Source organism: Amphiura filiformis, chromosome 6, assembly GCF_039555335.1.
Source record: "Amphiura filiformis chromosome 6, Afil_fr2py, whole genome shotgun sequence".
In the NCBI taxonomy this organism is placed as follows: Eukaryota; Metazoa; Echinodermata; class Ophiuroidea; order Amphilepidida; family Amphiuridae; genus Amphiura; species Amphiura filiformis.
The window spans coordinates 16,193,052-16,207,774 of record NC_092633.1 but is presented as its reverse complement, the minus strand read 5'-3'; the positions used below and the strand labels follow the sequence as shown (position 1 = coordinate 16,207,774).

Genomic DNA, 14,723 nt, shown 5'->3' with positions numbered 1-14,723 from the left:
CGCATGGTTCCCCTGGTTGCCAGGGGTGGGTGCGCTTTAAATGCATTAAACCCTAATGACCGACTTACTAGCCAATATAAAAAGATATATAAATAGCCTGCTTAATTTGTTTGTTTACATGTTTGTTTGTATTTGTTTATGTTTCGGATGATGTATTATGCTACCATATCAATTGGTTTCCTTCATCTTAAATTGTGCAAAAACAACCTGGAAAAATACTTGTTACTTTACATATATGAATAATTGTTAGAATTCACATGGCACTCACTACAGGTGTCATTGGGCTGTTCCAGTTAAAATCCATATACCCCTATGGAAAACATGACCTTAATCTTCCACACAGGGATGTAAATTTCAAAGGGGGTTACCTGAATGGGTGACTCCATTTGAAATCTACCCCACCCCTGTGTGGGAGATTAAGGTCATGTCTTATAGGGTGAATGATACCAACTGAATAGCCCATTGTTTTGGTGATTCTTCATCAAATTTAATTTAGCATTTTTTTAGCATAAGGAATTGGGTATACTTTACATTTTAAGATGCAATTATTACAAACAAACTTGACTTTTATGCTCAAGTGGTTTTAGTTATAATTTATTCAAAATAAAATATTTTTTCTTTTTTATAAAAATTGCTTTAAAATGTGACCAAAGAAAATGGTGTTATTTTTTAGTATAATTGTATTTTTCTTTGACAGAAAGTGTTGTTTATTGTGTCTTGGTTAAAGTAAACTTGTAACCAGAATTCCTTAAAAAATAAGTTGTCATACTTTTTAGAATAATAGTGACACATGCAAAGAGCTCACTATGTTGCATTATAATGCACATGTTTAAAGTTTTTTCAGTCATAAAGTAGCCTGTCTCTAATAGTTTGGCATGCAAGTATTTTGATGGGAAACTATGTAATAGAAATGATCCCATTACCATGCCAGCATTTTTAACATTTAGATTTATAGAACAGAGACCAGGATCAAGCTAGTTACACTTGGCCGGTGAATTTAAACATGCTATGTGTTAATTTGAAGATAAAACTCTTATTGCTTAATGTATACATGTATATATACTTATTTATATGATAAAAACAAATTCTAGCGTATCATCAATGGTCCACATGTAAAATGATCTGTAGATTATACTACACACAGCTTATTTATACATATAAAAAAAACCAATAATTACAAGTGACATGTGAATTGTTGTATGAAGTGTGAAGATGAGTTGTTGATCTATCTCAGATATAAAAGAAGTATTCAACTGAAAATAAATTCTGTATGCAAGCTAACATGTGTCTTAATGAGAGGATGGAGAGCTAGGGAGTCTGAGATTCGTCTACATCAAATACTGTCGTATATCAAAAGGCTGCCTTGTGTGATTTTTATTAAAGTCTTATTCAGATTCCCTTTTACAAATTAAGCGTACTGCTAGCCGTCCAGCGCGTATTATTTGCACAAGGTCCAATGCACACGCTTGACGTCGCGCGCGTATACGCGATGGTTAAGCTGTCAAATGAAATCTGAATAAGACTTTATCATTGTTGTATTTTGTATTGTTTATATTACAGCATGCTTCATTCTTATATGAATGGAGATGAGATTGTAATATTGTGATAATACTCAATATTAATATATAAAGTAATTTTTACAGTGTATCTCATCACAATTAGATGACATTTATTTTTAAAAATCACACAAGGCAGCCTTTTGAGAAACGAAAGTATGTGATGCAGACGACAAATTTTTGTGGAGCGTGTATACCAAAGTATGATTTGTCTTCCTTGTTTCTTTTTGCACAAATATTGTATCATTCACTATTGTATTATGAATAAAAGTTGATATGTATGATAATCTATACTTAGAAGAACTAGTAAATCCCTCATGATATCAAAAAGTGTACAGCAATGGGCTTTGTAACCTTTATTTCATTGAATTTATGAGAAAACTTACCAGTTAAATGCCATGTGCTTAAGATCACAAGGTTGTCAACTCATTATTTCTCCAGATTCAGGATGCTTTTTTGCCAAAGATCATGATCAGTAAAGTGGACAGAGACCTTGTGGGTTTGGTATCTGGGCTATTCCATATGAAATTATTGTAATTAATTTATTTGAAATTCATACACCCCATATGGAAGATGTGACCTTAATCTCCCACACAGGGAATGTGATTTTCAAATGGAGTTACAGATTAAGATCCATTTGAAATTCACAAACCCTGTTTAGAAGGTTATGTCTTCCATAGGGATATCGATTTTAACTGGAATGGTCTGATCATGTTTTTGCTTACAGATCATATTTTGCTTGCTTTATCAAGTAAATTACATGCTGACCTTCAGCAGTGTTTATTTGAAATCTGATCATTTCATTTGAATCCAAAGAGAAATGTCCGCTATTTTGAAAGTCATGTAATTCTAACTTCCTTAGGAGTGTGCTACTATGTACCAAAAAGTGTGATTTTAAAAGAGAATATACTGCGGGCTGATTTAACAAACTATGGATCACTTTTGTTTGTACCACTTTTTAGTCTGGTTCTAAAAAATCATGTTAAAAAATCCTAAATATTGGTCGCATAACTACAAAAGTACACATTAAAAGACAATTCTACATAAAAAACATGCTTTAGGTCAAAGAGAACAGACTCAAAATTTCCCATGCATACAGCTATGATAAATCTGCCATTTTGGCTTGTCATGCATGGTTACCAAAATAGTGTACATCTGCCATTTATCACCATGAGCCTGAAATTGAACAATAATTTGCATCTTTAGCTTGAGCATTACAAAGGTTTGTGCATGTAGTGCTTAGCACACGCTACCAGCATAATGCTTTACACGCGGAACACAAATATGCTCACACTTGAAATTAAAGTTTGCTGGCTCATGGAAAAATAATCCAGATATGTACTGGGTCTATAACACTCCATGGGGGAGTCGGTTTTCTTTGGGTATTATTTCATTGCTCCAGACAAAGAGAGAAGTACATTCCTCAGGTGATGCACACTATTTTATCAGCACTTGCGAGACAAAAAGAGAATAAGTCATAATTTATTTCTACATTATAGATGATTTCAGTGTTATTATCCCTTAATGTTATTGATGTTTATTATTATTTGTTTCTTACAGTTAATTAGAAAACAAGCACAGGTTGACCAATTGCCTGGTAGAATGAAAGTTATTTCTACCAATGATTGTATGTGTGTTATTGTCATATGATTGTGTATCCATGAAATGGTGCTTGGGGTTATCTTGTACTGGTATTGGTTATACTTTTAATGTCATATTTATAAGAGAGTATAAGAAATATAATATAGTATATATGTCAATTGTGTGAAAGTTGGGTGTTTCACCAAAAATAGGTGCAAATTATTATTTGGGTCCAATTGGGCTATTTAAGTTGAAATCCATACATCCCCTATAGAAGGCATGACATTAATCTATGTAGATTTCAAATCGAATTGCCCATTCAGGTAACTCCATTTGAAATTCACACTCCCTGTGTGGGAGATTAAGGTCATGTTTTCCATTGGGGGTGTATGGATTTCAACTGGAATAGCATTGAGAATTAGAGTCACATGTTGGCAGAATATTATTAACAATTGTGCATCCTTGCATTGTTTCACCTGGGAAATTTGCATCATGGAAATGATAAGAAAATTGATCCAATTTTTTTAACCAAAATACTTTATGATCATATCTTTACACAAGAACTTAACCCATGACAGGCGGTGGTAGAAGCGATATCGCCATTTTTGACGTCGCCATTGGATTAACACATAATCATGAAATCTTCACAAACAATTCTAAGTTTGTTATGTGGTGTCAAAGCAAAATTATCTTACTCTAAAACCGTCGGGGTACGACAAAGTACCCCACTGCAAGTATGTTAATTTTCCATTTGTAATTGCTAACCGAGTATTTTGAATGGGGCTGTCAGCCCTGTATCTTCGCCAGCCTCGTACGTCATGTGTTGCGTGTCCTATGCCGCCTGACCCATGAAAATTGAATGAATTTTATCAAAACTGCAAATTTACGATTATCTCTCAACTGCCAACATTTGACTCGCATTCTCATATTTGGGTTTCTTATTGTATTAATTTTAGATGATTATGTCAAACAAAATTGTATATACCCATTAATATGTAGTAAACTATATCAAGATGTATTTGTGAATATTATAACATTCAAATATTTATTGTAACATGTGAATAATATATGACATGAAAAAATAACTTATTTATTAAGTAACACAAGTTTGTTTTACTAGAAAAAAATAGAAATAGAGATTAACAAAGGCTGGCCTTTTGGATCTGTATGTTCTTTTTTATATTCTATCATTTTTTTGTCCAGTTGTATGTAACATGCTGTTAATTAGTATTGGTAGTTGAATTTATAGTGTCAGTTATTTTCCATGGCTTACATGTAAAATTCTACAAAGAGCTGTTTATCTGGTTATTTTTGGGTGTTATTTTTAAATTGTTAAAAAATGAGTTCAGTATCAGACATCAGTGAAATGGTTTTGTATGATTAATCATTACAATGTGAAAATTAAGGAATCAATGATTTGTAATCAAAACTCATGACTTGTTGCTATCTGGGATGTTGAAATGATACTAATGATGTGAAGAATCTAAGGCTGGACAAAAATATGCTTTATTTAATATTCATTCAATTTTTGATTAAATTTTGGAAATGTTCTGTAATACATCACCAGCATATAAAATGTTAGTCTGTATAAAATATATAAAACGTTAGTCCTTTGACCCACTGACCTCACAATTTAGAAACTCTCCTGCTAATAGAAACCATAACTCTCTCCATATGGGTGTTAACTGCACACGACAAATTTCATTTTTTTAAACGACCAGGATTGTAAATTAAATTAAAATAAGTGCAAACAAGCCTAGTATTGGTTCAGTGGTTCTTGAGAGAGCTCTTGATAATTTGAGAAAATATTCCGGAGAGCTGAATTCAAAAACTTTATGTTGAAATCCGGAGAGCTGAATGACTAAAATAACCCCCAAGTTTGGCTTGTGCATCTCATATTTATCAGTTCTCTATAATCACAACAATCATGTCATGACGACTTGACCAATGAAAATACTGGTAGTCATAATAGCATTTAAGTTGTTTATCAGGACTGGACTATTTATATTTCTTATATGAGGTATCCTTATCTACAGCTTCATAGTTGTGTGATTATTTGAATTCATTTATTCAGATGTATTGGTGAAATGCAACATTACATTTTTATCAAAACAGTAACACTACTCAGAAATGCAACCAAATTAGTCAAATATATCGCCAAAGATGAAGAAAAAGAATGCCAAAATACTCTTTATGAGATAGAGCTACATCATTTAATACATAATTTATTATTATAATATATCTTTATGGGAAATATGTCATGTAGAATCATATTGCAATGTCTATGTAGAGTCTCTATACTGGTAATAAAGGTTAATGTTTGTTCCAAGAAAGTGGTGTCATGTCATCAGTTTCCTATTGTTTCATACATGATTGACTAATTGCCCTGCTTCCATGAAATGAGCAATAGTTTTTGAGATCTCGCTACCGAGTTTATGTTATATGTTTGATGCGCACATGTACAAGCCAGTTGTATACATGTTCTTTGTGAATGCCCTGCAGAATGCCCATGTACAGTTGCACACAAAATTAAGAATTAATAAACTCAGCAGCCAGGATGTCTCAAACTACCATCTTGTGACTGGGAAGCATCTACAAGCATATTGCCTCTAAATTAGTGTTGTTTGTGAGAGATAAAGGCAGACGCCATCCACAAAAACATTATTTGGAGTTTGAACAACTATATTATTGATACAGGCAAACATTTATTTTTGTAATGTTTTTGTGGCAGGTGTCCGCTTTTCTCATTTAGAGGCAGATGAAATTCTATGGCATGCTGCCAGAGTACGGCTTGTGGTTTTGTCCAAATAAACATGGTAAAGGTATTTCACAATTTATGACCCAATCAAACTAACTTAGGACAAATTATATCAATAAATTTGTGACCTGATTTACCATTCAAATGTGTATTTCTTTATTCTCCAAATACTCAATATTTTCATCTATAACTTGACTTTCTTATGTCACATGATCATGGCATTATACACCAAAAGATTCTTTTATGATGCAAATGGGTTTTAATATTGTATCATTGTGTTTGATGGGTCACATATTGTGTAGAACAGACAGCTTTATCAAACTACAAAAATAGTTTAGAAAAAGAGAATTTGATCAATATTGCTTCTTGATTTCTGATATCCCTATGTAGTGCTATGTAATTGGATACATTCATTGCTTAATTATAATAACACCCTATAGATGATTTGACCTCAATGTTTATCAACAAAGGCAAGGGACTGGTATATTGATATGCTTGAGTGAACCCCGTGCAATCACTACACTGTTCAATAGCCTTATTGTGATGTGGCGGGAGTTTTAAAAACGTGCATGCTGCCAGGCATTGACGTCAGAAGTCAACTCATCTATTAGAGTTTGGTAAATCATCTTTAAAAGTACACACAATTCAAAAACAAATCTGGTGTCATTTAAAGCCTATTTACAGCTACTAGTATATCAAAGTTTCAAAAAGTACAATTTTGACATGTTTTGTGAAAACAGGTCACATTTATCCAAGTACATGGCAAAACATTCCTTAAAAAGTTCCAAGTAAGTAAGTCCTAATTGTTTCACTGTGGCCTCATCACGCGACCAACAAAAACCACAGCACCAGAAAGTTGCTCGCGGATGAAGAACAAGAACGGATGATCTGCCTTAAAGAATTTCTTCTTCTCTTTTCTACGACCAAACAATCCTCCCAGGCTGCACTTAAGTCGTAGGTCCATCTCAACAGCAGAGGCCGCTTCTGTTCCATCCTCATTGACTTCAAGAACAGTCTTATGAATGATTTTGGAGACGGTCAAGTCTTCCTTAGCGATTGACAGACTTGCTTTGTCGTCAAACAAATCTGTGATACCCATACTACGTAGGTAGTCGGCAACACTGTACCTTGTGGTCATGGTAAATTTAGGTAAAGATACTAGGACTTCGGCTGAATAGACATTTTTACTCCATGAATTAAGAACTTGTGGGTTCAGCTTGCTTTCAAGTTTCTTTAAACCTTTCCTGTCATCTGGTAACGCTACTGTCATATTCAGTACACGCCCCTTGTAATCCAGCACAAGAACTTTACATTTCAAAGTCTTGTCATGGTAGTAGAGATCGGTGCCTTTGCGAACCATCGTAGGAACTGTTATGTTCTTTGAATATGCTGGCCTGAATGGCAAATAACTAGCAGGACTAAAAGGATCTTCCCATTTTCCTTTGAAATAAATAGCACTGATGAGAATTAGCTTTAAGGTTTCATCTAATCCACCAGGTGGTATTAGCTGTGCTATTTTGCCTTCAGTTTGGCCCTCAACCCATGTATTAATAGCCTCTCTGGTACTATCTTTGGAGAAATCCACAGCTTCAAGTTTGGCACCAAAAGTGTCTTGAGTAAAAGCAAGGTAATCTTCTAACAGGTTCAGTCCTTTATGACCATACAACCGATTGGCCATCTTCAACTGATAGATCACAAGACCAATGTGGTCATCATATGATCGATCTCTGCAAATATGACTTGTAAGGCGTTTAATTTCTGTACATGGATCTTCACCCAAACAATCTAATTTCATGACGTCTTGCAATTGTCTCCATGTTTCACCATAAGCTGCTTTGCTGACCATCGACAAACCAGTGAATATGTTTAATGGGGAAAGAAAAATGTCTTCTTCTGCATCAGCTTGTGACTGAATAGTTTGGTAGAGATGTAAGCCAAATGTGTCATTGGATAAAGGGGCTTTCCCAACTACTGACTCCAAATCATCCGGGTGTAACCGTAACATCTAATTTGGTAAAAGAAAAGTGTGAAAAGAAGTTCTAGAATTTAGTTTAAGCAATTTTAAAATTTTAGAATATTGTACGAAGTACTAAAAAACAAATGTATATAATCTTCACCGAACTAATTCCTTTTTAATCCGAATCATATTCTTTAGAAAATTAACCCCAGCTCTTTTTTTGATGTGCTGATGACGCTTTTTTAAAGACCAATACATGTACAGTAGAGAGGCCACATCAGTCTATCTGCTCTATTTAAGGGCTGGGGTATGAACGTTTGGACAGTATTTATTTTGGGACATTAGAGCACATCAGACATATCGAATTGCATTCTGAATACGAAGAATGTCATTCTGATATCAAATAATTTTGATTTTTGAAATTCGCAATTTAATACACATTTTATGGCAAATCATTAAAAATTGATATTTTGATATTTAACAGTACTTGAAGTAAACTTTATAAATCTGATGATTTATACTTAAAGTGTATGTAGGTGGGATGAAAAGCCGACGATCAATTGAAAATTTTGACCTTTCGTATTGAAGATATGGATTTTTTCCCAAAAACACCCAAAAAAAATTAGGTCTTTTTGGGAAAAAATCCATATCTTCAATATGAAAGGTCAAAATTTTCAATTGACCGTCGGCTTTTCCTCCCTGCTACATACACTTTAAGAATATATCATTAGATTTATATAATTTACTTCGAGGACTGTTATATGATTTGTCATAAAATTTGTATTATATTGTGATTTTCAAAAAATGAAAATTATTTGATATCAGAAAGACATGCTTCGTATTCAGAATGCAATTCGATAGGTCTGAGGTACTCTCATGTCCCACAAAAAATACTGCCGAAACGCAATAAACGCTCATTTTGGATCCCTTAAGATTTTCGCCAAACATTTTTGGACAAAGCATCTTATAAGCCTTTTTGAAGTATCGCGGGCACAAAAGGAGGGGGTGTACTTTTTGTGTAATCTTTTGTCAGCCGAAAAAGCATTAACAAAAGATTACCCAAATCAAAGTACGCCCTCTCCTTTTGTGCTCGCCATACTTCAAAAAGGCTTTATGGTATTAAAATGTATCTACACACGCTGATCTTTTCATTTTACCCGGCTGTCATTTCTGAAAAAAGACGTGAGCTAAGATTTGGGTTGAGAAACTCACACAAAAATACGTCTTTATATCTTGATGCAATATTCTGGGGGAAATGCATTATTTTGATGATTTTGCTCAATTTTGACCCAAAAAAATTACATTAAAAAGTTTTTAATGATGAATCCAACGGATGAAGACACAAAACACATCAAGGATCAATAAATGATACAAGATGATACCTTGAATATACGAACAACTGGAAAGAAAAAGAGCATGGGCCTACCACCTTGACGTGGGAAACAAGTAACAGACTAGACAGTATACGCAGAGGGGGACAATTAATGTATAGGCATAGAAGTAGGTAAAGTTCGATAGCCAAAAATGACAAATTCCAAGGTTCACAGAAGTGTTAAACCAGCACAGGCTTGAATATAAAATAAAATACAAAATGTGAGAAAACTCCCCACAAGTTCTCCATAAAGGCCATTTGCAGTGAGGAAAATTAAACCTTACATACCTTTAGTCTGTTGAAACCGACGCCTTGCTGCACTATGATTTTGTACCCTTGCCTGCAAAATACAATTCTGGTCCTGAAATGTTGAAGCGTTGTGTGTCTAGTTTCCTCACAATTTAATAAATGGCATACTGGCATAGTAAAACCTTATATAGGGCCTACCAATGATTAATACTTGTGGCAATTTTGCGCAATAGACTTTTCCTGGTAAAATCCGGAAACGTGTCACCCATCCATCCTCAATTCAGTGGTAACACGCATCAGCGCGGGGTTTCTGGAACAGACGCCACAGTCATGATCATTTCAGAATAATGGTCAGCCTCATTAAATTTTCACCTCGTTGGACCATGGAGGTAGAGAATAAATTATTAATTTAATTATCTACCTCTTGGACAGATGTTTCAAATAGATAAATCATACATGTATATCAAAAATGTTCAGAAGAGTGGAGAATCTTTTCATGTCAAATTTGTAACCCGTGCGTTCTATTCCATTTCCATGGCAACGGTCAGGCTATTAAGGAATTTTGTCCAGTTTAGTGACCAAAAATGTAATTTATATCAATCGTTTTCACCTCTTCAATCTTTTTAATCCCTTTTACTACACAAAACTTAAGTTTTTTTAAATGAGCATTTATGGAAAAGACATGATACAAATGGTCAGCATGCCTTGAGAAACACCGAGTAGAGAATCGTTGCTTTAACGAAAAATACAGCGATGACGCACTGGCATCTTATTAACTTCTTCAACGCAAATATACGTCTGAGCTGTAAGCTTCTGTATGCAATTCCTCAAGAACCGGCGCTCGTAGGCCTATATTAAATTACCAGAATTGTAACCGATATGTTTACATCCGGGTGTAGATCACTAGAATAACTGAAATAAGTGGAATTCATGAAGATAACTAATCAATCAATCAGCCAATTTATCACTTCTTCAGCTTTCCCAATCGTGCACAAAAGGCATTAAAGACATACTGTATATTGGGCCTACGATGTCATTTTTTTTGTATGTTTTTTTTAAAATCTGATTTTGACACATGTCTATGCAACTTACACTTGGAATCAGTCAAATTCGTTGTACTTATAGGACAAGAGCAATTTTGAATTTATGTAATAATTTTCTTTCATTTTGCCTTAAAATGATCAGAAAACCTTCCTGACAGTTAGCATATTACTTATTATTTCATGATTTTTGGAAACGAATAAACACAAATTAGGATTTGACCGAAATCGTCGTATACATTAATTCACGTTTTACACTTTCCATCACATATGGCGGATCCACTCCCTTTAATATCCCGTTCCGAAATGTTATCTCTATAATTTATATCCTCATCTCGTCCCGGACGCGAAATTACTTTCTGCAACCATAATGGGCCGCAACAGCTTGACCTGCATCTCTTTTTTTTAGTACTTGTTTAATATACGTAGTTCAGCATCATGGCAATTTTCTTGATGTTTCATATTTTTCGCTATAATCTACCATTTGCCTACTAAGATATAATAAATGTTAAAAACTTTTTAATATGTACAACAACACCCAAATATAGGTTTAAAAAGATAAAAAGACAAACCTAGATTTTGGATGTTGCATATTAAACAGTTTTTAACATTTATTTTCCTTGGTTGTGTACACTTCTTGAATCTTTTTGTAGACCCATCTAACATGTCTAAAGTTCCATTCACTTTTTAGCGCATCTTTCTCTCTTTCTATAAAGCCTTTGGGTATATTTTGATATTACTACATATTTTTTCGCTATCTACTGAAGATAGCATTTAGCGATACGTCCCGAATCATCCCCCGTCTACCACATAAATCATATGTTTTTCGTTGTTCTCTATTTTAGCTCCATCACGCGTCACGTAGCGGATCTACTACATAAGTCTCGTTCAGAAATTGTATAATATAGCCTCGCCAAGTCCCGAATCTAAACATCTTTATTTCATACCTCATCAGCATTGGGTCTAAGGACTATTTTCTGAACACGTGTTAGGAGAGTCTTTGGGTCAGTATATAATGTTTTTAAAGTTTCGTGTTTTTTTGTTTTGTTTTTGCTATCTACTGAAGATAGCATTTAGAAAGAACTCTATGGTATGTGTCCGGACCTATACATCTCTCCCTATTTTAGCCTTGCTTTTAAGCTCAACATAATAGGCCTAATGACTATTTTCTGAACGCGTGTTATATAGCCGTTGGGGGAGACCGGGGCAAAGTGGACCACGGGGCAAAACGAAACACCCCCATTTCAACTTATTATAATTATGTTACCCTCCGATCTCCAAGCTCATGTATTTAGAACACGGCATGGATCCAGCATTGTTTGTGAGTGATTCAGGTATGATATATTTAACCCGATAATTTATAGAAATATTATTATCTGCCAAAGCACTGTGCTTTTGCTGAATTACTTCGATAGCCATATTAATGATAGATGGGTTTAAGCCTATTCTGTGCAGGGTAACAGGGATAGCATACATTTAGCGTACATGATAGTGATGCATGTCGAGAAAAATCTCACCTGGTTGGGGCAAAGTGGGCCGGGGCAAAGTGGACAAAGTATTACTGAGGCCTAATGACCATTTTCTGAACGCGTGATTGGAAAGCCTTTGGATATATATTTCGATATTACGCGTTTTTATTCGCTATCTACTGAAGATAGCATTTAGCGTCACGTCCCGAATAATCCATAAAGTCATGTTTTACTTTGTTCTCTATTCGCTCCATCATACGTCACGTAGCGGATCTGTTTACTCTACTACATAAGTCCCGTCGTTCACAAATTTTGATCTTAATATAATATAGCCTCACCAAGTCCCGGATCTAAACATCTTTATTCCATACCTCAGCATTAGACCTAATGACTGTTTTCTGAACGCGTGTTGTTAGGAAAGGTTTTTTTTTAAAAGTTTCATGTTTTTTTTGTTTTGTTTTGTTTTTGCTATCTACTGAAGATAGCATTCAGCGTCACGCCCTTGATAATCATCTCTTTCGACTGCACTTTTTACATTTTTGCACTTTATTTTAGTTCCATCACGTATGGCGGATCTCTTTCCCTTTCTGCTACATAAGTCCCGTCAGAATTTTTCCATCTGTAGCCTCCTCATCACGTCGCGGACCTACATCTCTCCCTATTTTAGCCCTGTTTTTTTTTAAAGCTCAGCATATTAGGCTTTATGGCTATTTTCTGAATGCGTGTTATAGAGCTTTTGGGTGGGTATATTGTGATGTTTCATGTCAACTGACGTTTCAATGGAAAAAATGGTACCCCAAGGTCCGAAGAAAAAATAACAAAGGGACCACTTTTTCGGGTTAAACGTTTCAAATTAGCCCACAAAAGTCCATTTTTGTAAGCTTTTGTAGGCTCTGGGGCCTAGGCCTTACAGGACGCTAGAGTTGCCTTTTGATTGACCACTTTGGTATATCACTAAGGGGAACTTTTCCTTAAAAAGGGCACTTTTCGCCAAAATGGACAATTTTTGCCCAAACTTTGAAAAGATTGCGATTATCGACCAAAATAGAGTGAATTTTCCCCCTTCATAACTCTTCAGCATTTGAACCATATGGCGCATTCTCTAATGAATGAAACCCAACATGGTTTTAGTGCACTGCCAGCTACTGCCTTCACTTACTTACTCATCCAGGGTACTCGTCGGGCATCAGATAGATACGCCGCCATTCGGATTGTTCAAGCCAGGAATATGGACAACTCGTTCTTTTTCATTTACACGTACTTTTCCCTATATCAAAACTGACCCATAAACGTGGTAGCAACAGGCCACTCGCGACTTTTCCGACAATTTGGGCTCATTCGACCGAGGTACGATGTAGTGTCCACAGATTGTCAGTATAGAAACTTATTGTTAAGGAAAACATTGGGCGGCCTTGGAATAGGTTTTCAGTGCTTTATAGCCACATTGAATTTGTAGCAACACCGAAAGTCACCGTAAGATGCCATCCGACACCCGCTGAGACAACATGAACATTGATCATATGTGATGGAATAGTTTTAATTTTCCAAAATTTTACATCAAGGCCTAAACACCAGACAATGAGCAACCAATTAGGCCTAAAAACCAGACAATGAGCAACCAATTGTTACAAACAGGCCTGTACGCAAGGGGGCATGCGGGGCCGGGAGCACCCTCTATCCCCATCTACAAAGGGCTACCTTTTGCTATTTTATAAAAAAGGTCCAAAAGTTGGAGAAGTATGACAAAATGTGCACTTTTGGGCAATATGGCACCCAAAAACTTCAAATAAGGGGGTTTAGGTCCATTTTCACACAAATTTACCCGGATATCGGTGTTGCTAAAAATTAAGCGCAGCAGAAAAACGTTATTTAATGTTTCTACATGAATGAGCTTTATTAAAGCATCAAAAATCAAAAAACGGAATTGAAATCGGTCAATGCATTGTGATGTAGTGTCAATTTTAAGATGCTCGTAAATGGAATTAAAACCTGTCACAAATGGCTATAATGACAAAATTGGCACATTTCGAGATTTTGAAGGTTTATTTGGACGCTTGCTTGAAAAAGCAGCGTTAATTTAAGTACCACAGGTTAAATGCCTATCTTTCCTAACTTCGTTAAAGAAAACAACATTTAAAAATCTATCATTGAATAATTATAATAAATTAACCAAATATACTATTTTAGCAAATTCAGCCAATCTGCAGACAAATTAAAGGTGAAAAAATGACTAAGTTCAGCTAATTAATATGCAAAATTGATGCCAATAGAAAACCGTACATGATATCAGGATGCGTTTTTTTTGCACACTTATGTATACAGAGTTATTTCAATTGATAACAAAAAATGCACAAAAAGTAATTAATTATGCAAATGAGCTAATTACAGGTAATTATGTATTCATGATATTTTTATGTAAATTAGGCATGAGTAATTTTGTGTTTTTTCAATATTTAATGAAAGTCTATTCATTCACCATAAATATGTCAAGTATGAACCTGTTATGATGTTGAATAAAGAAACTGCAGTTAATTACTTAAATATTAATACAAAACATACAAAGTTTGACATTTTGACGATGTCTTGAATAGAATTTGAATTTTTTTCTGTAAACATGGTATGTGTCACCATTGCTCAAAGCCAAATCCGAAAAGTAAAAATCATAATTCATTTGCAATGAGACTTTAAATGAACATTTTGTTATCTGGATTAACATGGGATGAAAAATGGTAAACGGAAAA

The 14,723-nt window shown here is 34.7% G+C and overlaps 1 pseudogene; it reads right to left on the bottom strand.

Annotated features, from left to right (window-relative positions):
• Nucleotides 1-5,336: 5,336 nt before the first annotated feature.
• LOC140155065 (leukocyte elastase inhibitor pseudogene) lies at nucleotides 5,337-9,613 on the bottom strand (annotated as a pseudogene).
• Between the last annotated feature and the right edge of the window lie 5,110 nt (nucleotides 9,614-14,723).